Genomic DNA, 11,984 nt, shown 5'->3' with positions numbered 1-11,984 from the left:
CTGTCTTCACGTCCCCATCTGTGCCAGAATTTAATAACTTTCTCCTCTGACTCAGTAAACGGAACCTGAGCTTCCGAAGGTACATTTTTCCAACTTTCCTCCCACCTTTTGCGAATGGCAGGATTTTCAGGAAGGGAAAAAATAACAGTACCTTTAGACAGTGTCCTTGTGGATCCAGCTGTGCAGCTCTGCTGCTCTGCGGTCTCTGGACACAATGTCCAGGAAAGTCCAACAGGTTCTCCTGTTTGCCTTGGCTGTGAACTCTGCCCATCTTCAGGGTCTTGTTTCTTCAGCTCCAGGCTAGATTCCATGGTCACTCTTGGGGTGACCATCAGTTTCACACGTCCAGGGTTCACCAATTGTTGCTTTGACTGCAACCCCTGGTGCGAGGACACGAGGCTTGACTCCATGTTGATCAGCAGGCTGATTTATTATGTTATATATTATACTAAAATACTACATTACAACTATACTAAAAAGAACAGAGAGAAGAAGATCAGAAGGCTACAAAGACAAGACTAGAATAGGAATGAATAACAAAAATCCTGTGACTGCTCACAGCCTTGGCACAGGTGGCTGTGATTGGTCACTAATTGACAACAATCCACATGTTCCAATGAAAGATGCACCTGTGGCACTCCACAGCAGCAGACAGTTACCGTTTACATTTCTTTCCTGAGGTTCTCAGCTCCTCAGGACAGGAAAAATCCTAGCAGAGGCTTTTTCACTAAAATCTCATGGCAACACTTCATAAATCGGGGTTAATAAAAAAATCAACTTAAATCCTACCATATCCTCACATTACTCTTGTTACTATGTCATAAATTACACTCTTACTCCAGTTTTCTGTAAGAAAAAGTCTACCTAATTTCAAATCCTTCTTAATTTTACTTTTAAATCTCCTGATGTTGAGACAATTTTCCAATCAGGTATTTGGCCTTTCACTCGTGAGGCATGTGTCCAACCCCTTTCTGCTGCTCGAACTGCAGTTTCCGTGGTCAGGAGAACTAAAAATGGTCCCTCCCACCGTGGCTCCCGGCTTTCTCCCCTCCAGCATTTGATTAATACATAATGTCCAGGTGGAATAGGATGGATTGGAAAATCCAGGGGAGTTGTTTGAGCTAAAGCCTCTTTTTCTCTTAATTCCTTTAAATTGTTTGCAATAGTTGTTATATATCCCTGGATGGATCTATCCCCCGCTAACGAGGGGTCCATTGTCATACCCTGAGGATAGGGCATTCCATATTACATTTCATATGGTGAAATCCCGGTCTCAGAATGGGGCTTAGTTCTGATATTTAATAAAGCCAAAGGGAGACAGGCTCTAATATCCCTCCTTCTCTGGTGCCCCTTTACATGAACCACTGCTACTCTCTTCGGACCCTTTAATGCTTCAAGTGTCTGAACTATCAATCCCTCGTGTACTAACCCTTTTCCTTGAGGGTTTCTAAGTCCCCTTTCTTTCCAAATTTTTCCAAAAGTATGCACTACACTAAAAGCATATCTGGAATCCGTATAAATAGTCCCTTCTCTCTCTTTTAGTATTAAAAATGCATGGAGTAATGCATACAGGTCACAAGCTTGTGCTGACCAGGATGGACTAAGGAGACCAGACTCCTTTACCTCAAGCTCTTCCCCACTCATTATAGCCTAACCTGATTTTCTTTTCCCACTCACTCCCTGAGACAACCCATCTATAAATAACTTCTCCCCCGCTTTGTAACTCCTGCTCTCCCAAATCTGGACTTATTTTTTTTGTAACTCTATAATCTCTATGCAATCATGTACCAGCTGTTCCCCTGGATCCCCATAAAGAAATTGAGCAGGGCTCTGGACTTGTGTCAACTTCAATTCAAATTCAGGGGAGGTAGTCACGATAGCCTCATATTTCAGTATTCGGCTATCTGTTAGCCATTTCTCAGCTTGTTGTGCTAAAATTCCCCTAAGATTATGAGGGGTATATACTTCCAAAGGCACCCCAAAGGTTACTTTCTGGGCCTCTTCCACTAGCAACGCAGTCGCTACCAAAGCCTGTAAACACCTTGGCCAACCTTTACTAAGTGGATCTAAGAATTTTGAATAATACCCCTCTGGTTTCTGACTTCCTGCCCAGTCTTGAGTCAGCACTCCATAAGCTGTCTGCTTGGCTGTATTTACAAATGACTGAAAGGGTTTTCCCAGATCAGGAAGACTTAATACAGGAGCCTGCAACGGAGGTTCTTTAACCTCTTCCAATTTTTTCTCATCCTCCCTAGTCCACTTAAAATGGTTTGTAGACAATTTTTCATAGAAAAATTTCACTTTTCCACTAAAAAAAAAAGTCCGTCAATCCACTGTCTACAATAATCCAAAGGACCTAAAAACTATCTTATATCTCTTTTTGATTTTGGGGATCCCATGTTTAATATTCCTGAAACTCTTTCAGGGTCCAGCTGTTTCTTTCCCTTACTGATCCAATGACCTAAATGCTGACGTCTGACTCCACAAACTGTAATCTGGATCTGGATATTTTTAGACCATTCTCACCTAAAAAATTCAGCAAATCAATAGTACTCCTCCTAGTTTTCTCCTCAGTTTCCCCTGCCAATAACAATTCATCCACATACTGTAACAACTTGATTCCTTTGGGGAATTCGAAAGATTTCAAGAGATTTTCTAATGCTCTCCCAAAAAGATTGGGTGACTCCGTGAAACCTTGCGGTAGCACCGTCCACCCAAGCTGTTCCCTTCTACCTGTATCCGGATCTTCCCACTCAAAGGCAAAATAATCTCTTCTGCCCTCATCCAAAGGGCAAGTCCAAAAGGCATCTTTCAAATCCACTACACTGTACCAGGTGTAATTAGGGGGCAATTGACTCAACAAAGGATATGGGTTAGCTACTATGGGAAAAGGAGGAATAGTTCTTTGATTTATTGCCCTTAAATCTTGAACCAGTCTGTAGCTCCCGTCAGATTTCTTTACCAGTAAAATGGGAGTATTATGAGGTGGCATACAAGGTTCTAATATTCCTTGCTATATTAAATTTTCAATTATTGTTTTTAGTCACCTCTGCCCCTCTAGTAATATTGAATATTGCCTCACTCGGATTGGTATTTCTGGATTTTGTATTTTAACTTGAATGGGCGGAATGTTCAACCTCCCTACTTCACCTGAATGCCAAAAGGTATTATTAATTTCCAGATCATCCTCTTCATTTAAAGAATATATTTTAAGTTTCCCTTCACAGGGTTTTATCTGTATTCCCAAGGCTATTATTAAATCTCTGCCCAACAAATTATTCTCAGCCTCTGGTAGCAACAATAAGTCACTCACTCCAAATCTGTCATCTGTCTCTATTTGCACCCCTTTAAATACAGGAACTGCAAAAGCCTCTCCCTTAACTCCAGTTACTGGAATTTTCTCCCAACTTATCTTACATCCCTGTGGTAATTTCCTTACTGTTGACCTAGAATCTCCCGTGTCCACTAAAAATATAATTTCTTCACTATGGGGACCTATTTTTAACTTTATCAAGGGCTCTTCTGGTGGCTCTTCATTAAATAGAGCCCCTGACCACCCTAATCTTCCTGAAAATTTTTCTCACCCTGCTGCTTTCTCCTACAACTTTTTTGTAGGTGTCCCTTTTTATGACAATAAAAACAGGTGGGTCCTGTACCCTTAAAGGTAGGGCATGAATTTTGGGAGTGTCCCTTCAGGTGGCAAGAAAAGCACGTGGGTCCTGGGTTTCTAAAAATAGGACCTGACATCTGCTGTTTGTTCTTTCCTGGGGGTTTTTCTCTATTCAAAGCTGCCTGCATTTCTTTAACTGCTGCCACCAAGATTCTTGCATCTGCCCTCTGCTTCTCCTCATCTCTCTTTACATACACCTTTTGTGCTTCTCTCAGGAACTCCTGAAGCCCCCTGTCCTGCCAATCTTCTCGTTTCTCCAGCTTCTTTCTGATGTCTCCCCAAGATTTCGCCACAAACTGAGTTTTCAAAAGAACCTGCCCAGCTGCAGAATCAGCATCTATACCTGAATATAATTGCAAGTCCTCCTTTCATCTCTCTAACCATGCTGCCGGGGACTCATCCTTTTTTTGATGCTCACTCAAAGCTTTTCCCATATTTTGTCCCCTGGGCACTGCCTCCCAAATTCCTCGAATAATTGTCCACCGAAGATCACTCATATTCTGCTTATGCCCCACATCCTGGTTATTCCAGTTTGGATCCTGCACAGGCCATTTCTGATCACCCCGCTCTGGTCCCTGATGTTCTCTGTCCCAAATCCGCATCCCTGCCTGTCAGATCATCTCTCTTTCTTCTCTGGTAAACAAAATTCCTAGGATAGACTGCAACTCCACCCAGGTATATGTGTTTGGTGCCAAAACCTCATCCAACTATTTTGCCACTCCAACGGGGTCCTCTGCATCTCGCCCATCTCCTTCTTAGACTCCCTGACATCCCCTGTATTTATGGGAGCACTCACATAACTAATAGGTGGTCCCTGTCCTGCATTTGTCATTGGAACCTGTCTAAGTGGGTAATAATCGATTTTCCCTTTCTTCCCCCTCATCTCCATCATTCTCCTCCCCTTGGCTCCCCCTGCCTCTGGTGCTGTGTGCCACTGGTTCCTCTTGAATAAGAGGTGCCTTTGGATTCACAGGGGGACCCTCAGGGACTCGAGGCTGAGCTAGCTGCTTAGGTTGTCCATAGGGGGGTGGGAGATGATTCAATGGGTCTCACGGCTCCTGCCTGTTCCTTTTGACCGCTTGCTCTTTGCTTAATAAAGGATACAACGGGTAACCCTTACCTTCTTGCTTCTGAACAACAAACCCACTTCTCCCCTCAGGGATCTGTAAGGCAGCATACTCACTCTCTTCCTGATTAACAGGCTCTTTGGAATTCACATATATATTTAGAGCCTGGAAAATCCAATCCTCAAATGATCCCAACTTAGGCCAATAGAAATTACTTTTCTGGATCATTTCCTTTGTCTATTCAAACATACAATACTTAATCATTTTGTGCTTACTTTTTCCCCTTCGGGATTCTCATTCATCTTAAAACTGTATCATCATCCCCAGCGGGCTGTCTTGAGGAATGCTCTCTTCTTGAGAGAACTTTCTTCAGGGTCCTCAGATCCTCCAAATTCCTGTGAATTTTTCACGCAACCCACCACCCCTGGGTTCAGGCACTTACATTTTCCCTGACTTAACCCTTGCGGCACCAAACTCCAGTAGCTGGAGAATCTTGGTTTCTCACACTCACCCCGTGGTTCCACTGCCTCACTTACTCCTCTGTCACACTACCTTCTCAAACTACTTGTTCTACACCTATTTATTTTTCTCTCTTTCTCAATCTATTTCCACTTCTCTTTTTTAATTTTCTCCTTCTTTCTCAATCTATTTCTACCTTCCTTTCTTCATTTATTTTACACTTTTCTGGTTACCTCTTCTCACTATTTCATCACATACTAAACCTCTAGCTATCAACTCTTCAAAGCAAATTGAACTAATTCAATCACTCTTCTTCTTAGTCTCCTTACTGAGTCACTCTCTCCTGCTCAAGGACCTTCCCACAGGTTCTTGGACCAGGGACTCCCTTCCTTCCTTGGTCAATCCCTCCCAGGGGCCTCCCTTGTTCACTTCTTGCTTTCTTCCTTTCTCGGCCGGTCTACTGGCGGAGATCTCACAAACGCGGTACCGGCAGCTCCCACTCACTTTGGGGGTCCAAGGCTGCCCAGCCCCCATCTCACATACTCCACACACACTCACACATGCACACAGCAGCCCCCCAGACCCAAAACCTCATGATACTCACAGCCTCCTTTCCTCACGAGGGTCTTGGTGCACAAAGAAGTTTTATATGGCTACTCCCTTTCTCCTCTAAGCTGCCACTCTGATAGGAGCCTCATTTGCGCGCTCATAATAACTAATTTGCTTATGTGTTATTGTAATTAAGGCTCTCTTTTCCAAGGGAGACTGGTCTAGTCTCAGGACCACTTAAAAGTCTGGTGGTGGGGAGCTCCTTTCCCGAGGGCTACCCATCTCCCCGGGACTTGGAGAGCCTTCCTGGGTGTCGGCACCAAAATTGTTCTATTTGCCTTTCTTCAGCCCCTCTGGGCTCAGAGTTGCTGCTCTTCTGGCTCAATCCTGCCTAAAGCCAGAGAGCTCGGCCTCCCCCACGGCAACAGGAACAAGACTCGGCAAGCAGGCACTGGAGCTCAGTGCCTAAGGCTGAGGGGCCGCGGGCTCCAGTCTCGAGCACAGGGAGGGCACACGCCCAGCCCCACAACTCCTGGCCTCACCGCCCTGAAAGGCCAGGACCAGGGTTCCACACCTGATGCCAGGGGTTCCCTCCAAACGCCCACTGAGGAAGCGCCAGAGCAGCCAGCTGTCAGGAACAAGGCGGCTGCCAGGGGGCTGCTCATGGCCTCTGACACCCAATTGCTCAGGGCTTCCCAGTGCTCCAGCCCCTCAGGCTCTCCCCCAGCCCGGCCAAGCTGCCCGGCAGCAGCGCCGCAGCCCCACAGGAGCTCCAGAGGAGCCCCAGCCAGAGGCACCTGGGAGCCCTCAGCAATGCAGCCAGCAGCACACGGCCAGGAGGACACGGATGGCGCTTCCTGCCTGCCACAGGCCTTGTGGCCATCTCCAGGCACCGCTCCAGCAGGGATCCCCGCAGCTCCGGCCCTGCCCACCCCCTCTGCCGGCAGCAAAAAGGCTTCAGCAGAACCACCACAGGCCAAGGGGCTTCTGGCCATTGTCCCTGCAGCACTGCACGCCTGGGCAGCTGGCTGAGTGCAAGCACCATTTTCCCCCTCCTCATCTATGCCCTGTGGATGCAGGGCAGCAAAAGAAACATCCTGGAGCCTGTGTATTATAACGCATTCTATATTTATAAAGTAAAAGCAAACAAAAAGGAGAACATTTTAGAAGAAAAAAAAAAATTCCCCATTACTCAGGGGGTCCCAGCAAAAAGAGCCTCTGGGATTAGTTCTCCACTGAGCTCCAGCAGCTCAGCCTGCGGAGACGCGGCCGAGCCTTCCACACCCTGCGCAGCTGATCTTGCAGCCTCTGGAACCTGGAGATTGGAGCCCGCTCTGCTGACCTCAGGATGCACAAGGTTTCAATGGCCAGGCTTCCGACACCAAGGCTGATGTCACTGGCCATTTCTTCAAGGGCTGCAAGAGAAAGGAACAGAGTCACGGTCAGAACCTGGACCTGTGGGGATGCAAGCAGAGTCCCCTGTCAGGGCCATCCCAGCCGGCTCTTGCCATGGCCAGGAGGGAGCAGGGACCAAGGGGATCAGCCTGAAGCTGCTGGCTATGGATCCTCCACGTGGCCCTGAAATCTGTGTGTGCTCTGCCCAGACCAGCCTTCCTCTGCACAGGGAGCAGAGCCCTCCACAGCCGGGGCAGGGCTTGCAGCTCCCCCTGCCAGCCCCCGCTGTCAGCCCGCTGTCCTCACTCACCAGTGCAGATCATCAGGAGCTCTCCTGGCTGCCCCCTCAGGTGCCGCCCGGCCACCCCTGTGAACACAGAGCCTGTCAGGGCGGCAGCGGCACAGCTCCCTGCCAGCGGCGCTGCCAGCGCTGCGGCCACACGCCCTGCTGGCCCGGCAGGGCTCAGCCCGGGCCCTTGCCGCACGCTGCCGCCCAAGGGCACGGCTGCCAGAGGGCGGCAGCAGCGCCCGGGCCAGGCGGGGCTCCACGGCGCCGGGCCCGGATGGCGCTGCCGGGGCAGCGGGCGGGGCTGGGGCCGAGCTGCGGCGGGCCGGGGAGGGAGCCCGGCCTCGGGGCTCACCCATGAACCTGATGGCCGCCTCTCGCAGGGGCTCCTGGGGGCTCTCCAGGTAGCGCAGGGCCCGGCGCAGCTGCTCGGCCGCTCGGCTCGTGTCCTCTGCCAGCTGCAGAGAGCGGCAGCAGGGAAGGCTCGGCGCGGGCTCAGCCCCTGTGGCGGGCGCTCCCTGCGCCCAGCCCCGGCCTCCCCTGCCCGCACAGCCCTGAGGCGCGGCCAGCAGCCGCTGGCGCCGGGCTCCGCAGGGGGCAGAGGGCCGGCTGCTGCCCGGGGAGCCGCGGGGCCGCCCCGCAGCCCCGCCGCGCCGGGGCTCCATGGGCACCCGGCTCGGGCCCACAGCAGCCTGGAGAAGAGCCCGCGCGGCCTCTGGGTGCAGCAGCGGGCAGGGGCACAGCTGCCAGCCCCGCACACTGAGCACCGCGCTCAGGGGCCTTCTCCAGGCTGAGGTTGGGGATTCTCGGTCGTCCTTACCAGGCACTTGCTGAACTTCCACAGTTTTTCCTCCTTCACCAGCTTTTTTATATCCCTCCTCTTCAGGAACTTGGCTGCACAAAGCAGCGTTTCCCGAGAACACTGGAGAGCAGCAGAAACGTGGAGATGGCCCCACAGCCCAGGGCACAGGAGCATCCCAGTGCCACAGCCTGGGGGAGGCTGCAGCCTGCAAGGCGCCAGGACAGGAGGAAGCCCAGCCCCCTGCCAGGGAGACAGCAGCTGGCCACAAGTCCTCACCTCAGCAACAATCTGATTCTCATCATGGCAGTGGAAGTAGAGTGGCAGCAGGCTGTGGTGCACGGGTGACTTCAGGGCATGTTTTCCATCTTCCGTTAATAACTCCAGCATCTCTTGAAAGACCATCATGGAGCTCAGCTGCACCTGGCTATCATCCTGTATGAAAGCAAGAACAAAAGAGCTCAGCATCAGCTGCTTCGGGTCCAGCAGGGCACAGGCCTGCATCTCCACAGGGCACCAAGTGCCCGGGCAGCAGCCAGTGGCCGTGGCTGTGGGCACAGAGCCTTACGCGGTCAAAGAGTGGCAGGAGCGCCTCAGCCAGCTGCAGGGCGAGGGAGCTGGGTATTGGGGTACCATTATCCAGGAATAAATATCTGAGTAGGAGAATGGTCATCCTGATCACGTCACTATCATTTTCCTCCAGCAGCTCCACAAGACTTTCAGTCAGGCTCCACATTTTTTCAGCCTGTGTGGAACACAAGTTTGTGAAAGGCCACCCGGCTGCAGCAGGGCCCAGAGGCCAAAGCCCGTCCCGAAGCACTCGGGCAGCTGAAGCGGGAGGCAGGAGAGCTGGGAGCAGCTGCCCCGGGCCCAAAGCCCAGCCAAGCCCAAGTGACAGCGTTTTCCAGCCCCGCGCTGCTGGCAGGGCTTCAGCCACTGCCCCCTTCTCACCATCAAGGGATTCTTGCCCAGCACCACGAGGCCTCGGAGTGCCAAGTGACGCCTCTCCCCGTCCTCGCTCTGCAGGTTCTTTGTCATGATCTCCAGAACACTGTCGCTGCATTCCCTCAAGTCCAGGCACTCGAGGACCTGAAAGGCACAGGGCAGTGACAGGGCACCCGGCCAGCAGCAGCCCGGAACCGCACAGGGCTGGGCCCAGGCAGTACCACAGGGCACGGGCACCGTCCCAGGCAGCTGCGGCTACGAGAGGGCAGCGAGCTGGGAGGCAGTTCAGCGAGGCAGCGCTGGCCTTCAGGCTCACCTCCACAAGGAACGCCAGGGCAGGGAAATCCCAGTATGGCATCTCTTTGCTGAGCAGGCTGAGCAGGTAGAATGCAATCCCACAACAAAAGTGTATGGATGAGTGGCGAATTTCTCTGACAAGAGGAAAAAGGAAACAAGACCCTGAGCCAGTGGGGCAAACCTCTGCCAGGAGTGACGCACACAGTTCACATCTTTCCTCACCACCCTCCCAGCAAGGGGCCCTGGGCCATTTGGGAGTTGTTTGCTCCAGAGCAGCCTCCTCTCCCAGCCTTTTCCAGTCTGCTTGGCCATCCCTCAGTGACAAGGGCCTCTGGCCCACAGCCACAGGGACTGTGTGGGGCACCCTGGGCACAGAGCACAAGTGGCTGGAGCAATGGGGAGAAGGGGGTCTCACCTGGCCAGCAGACCCACGGCATAGTGGTGGGTGTCAGCACAGAGCAGCGTGTCCCAGGCACCCTTGCGTTCCATTGCCACCACCACATCCTCACAGCGGAGAAGGCAGAGCAGGGACTTGAGGGTCCGCACTGCAAACCTGTGTGCAGAGCAAAGCCCAGGTCACTCTGGGAGCACTGGCTCCTTCCCAGGCCACGTGGCAGGGACAGGAGCTCTAGGATGGAGCACCTGTTGGGGCTGGTGGCAAGGCCGTGTTCTTCCTGGCATCCCTTCCAGAAGGTATCCACCTCTCCTGGCATATCCAGAGTGCTGAAGAACACTTGGAAGAGCAGGTGCACAAACAGGTGTGGGAAATACACCTTCATTATACGGGGGATACAGGGCACCTGGAGGACCTTCCACATCACCAGAGTTGCCTGCAAAGGACAAAGGCCCAGAGAGAGCGCTCAGTGCCGAGGTGTCCGTGTGGCAGGGCCCGAGCGTGGCAGGGAGAGGCCCGGAGAGACGCAGGGGGAGCAGGGGGCCTGGTGGCCCTGAAGCTGCCCCTGGGCCAGATTTCAGGCCAGTGCCTGAGGCAGGGAGATGCAGTGGGGGAAGGAGGATGGAGAGCTGCTGGAGAGGCAGCCTTGGGGCCAGCAAAGGCCACTTGCAGAAACTCACAGCCAGGGCAAAGACACCCGTTTTGTCCCCATCGGAGGTGCACGAGCTGTGCTCCGGCCAGCTCCCCAGCACATCCAGGAGCACCAGCTGTGCCAGCTCCGCAGTCCTGCTTGAGCCCATGATGGTTTTCCACATGGCCGCGGCAGCTCTGCAGGGTTAGAGCTCTGTCTCAGGGGGGTGTCAGACACAGCACCGCTGGGAGCTGAGCTGGCTGCCAGTTCTGCCTCTGCCCTCTGCCCCTGGCCAGCAGCAGCCAGGCAGCCCAGCCCTGTGGGGACAGAGCCCTGAGGGGCAGGGAGGGAGCACGGCAGCAGGCTCGGGGGCTGACATGGCAGGGCTGGGAAAGGGAGCAGCCAGAGGGCCCTGGAAGTCTCTGCTGCTCAGACACCTGGGCCAGGCTGTGCAGGGTGATGGGCTGGGGAGCCCTGAGCCCTCTGGGCAGCTGGGCCCTTACCTGTCAGAGGACGGGGCCACACGCAGGAGCGTCATGACTGCGTCATTTGTCAGTGCTTCAGTGAGATCCAGCAGGGCCATGTCCAGCCTGTGCTCAGCGGAATCATTGGCCAGGAGCCACTGGTGGATGTACCTCACCATGGCGGGCACCTGGAGAAGGCACAGGGAGACTTGGAAAGCTGCCAGAGGGAGCAATGTCCCCAGCTTCCCCAGATATGTTCTTCCCATCCCACCACACTGTGATGGCCTCAAAGGCTCACAAGGATCAGCAGGTGTGGCTGGGGAGGCCAAGAAGTTCCTGGGAGGATGAAACGCTGGCCACAGGCTGCTTACTTGCTTTGGATGGTAACAATCTTCCTCTACAAGCATATACAGCAGGGCAGCACTGGTCTTGCTTTGGAAGATGGGCGAGTATGGTCTGTACGCAGCGCCCCTGGTGATGGTCTCTTCCTGCCGAATCCTCTTGATGAATTTGCAAATGAGCTGTAGGAGAAGGGCAAGAAGCCAGGGATGTTCCATGGAGTGCTCCACACACTGTGCTCGGCTGAGCAGGGACAGCAGGCCCAGCCCAGGTGGGCATGGCTGCAGGTACCTGTGCTGTTCTGCGGAAGCGGCCACGGCTGGATTGCTGCTCTTGTGTGCGCTCCACGGCTGCATCTGGCAAAGAGCGAGCACAGCCAGAGCTGAGGGGCTGCAGGAGAGGCCGGAGAACACAGCCCAGCCCTGCGCTCCCCAGGCAGGGACAGCCCCGGGATGCCCCAGGGGGATGGAGCACGGCCACTGTGGGGTGTCTGCCTGGGCCCTCTTCTGTCCTGTCCATGGGCATTTCCCCAGGGGACGGGACGGGATGGGATGGGACGGGACGGGATGGGATGGGATGGGATATGCCACAGTATGGGGCCAAGCTGGCTGCAGGCTCCAGTCCTACGGCCCAACTCTGCCACTCACCCTCCTGTGGTGGATGGAATGGCACCACCTCTTCTGTCTCCA

The sequence above is a fragment of the Passer domesticus genome, chromosome 11, assembly GCF_036417665.1.
Source record: "Passer domesticus isolate bPasDom1 chromosome 11, bPasDom1.hap1, whole genome shotgun sequence".
NCBI lineage: Eukaryota > Metazoa > Chordata > Aves > Passeriformes > Passeridae > Passer > Passer domesticus.
This window is presented reverse-complemented; position numbering follows the sequence as displayed.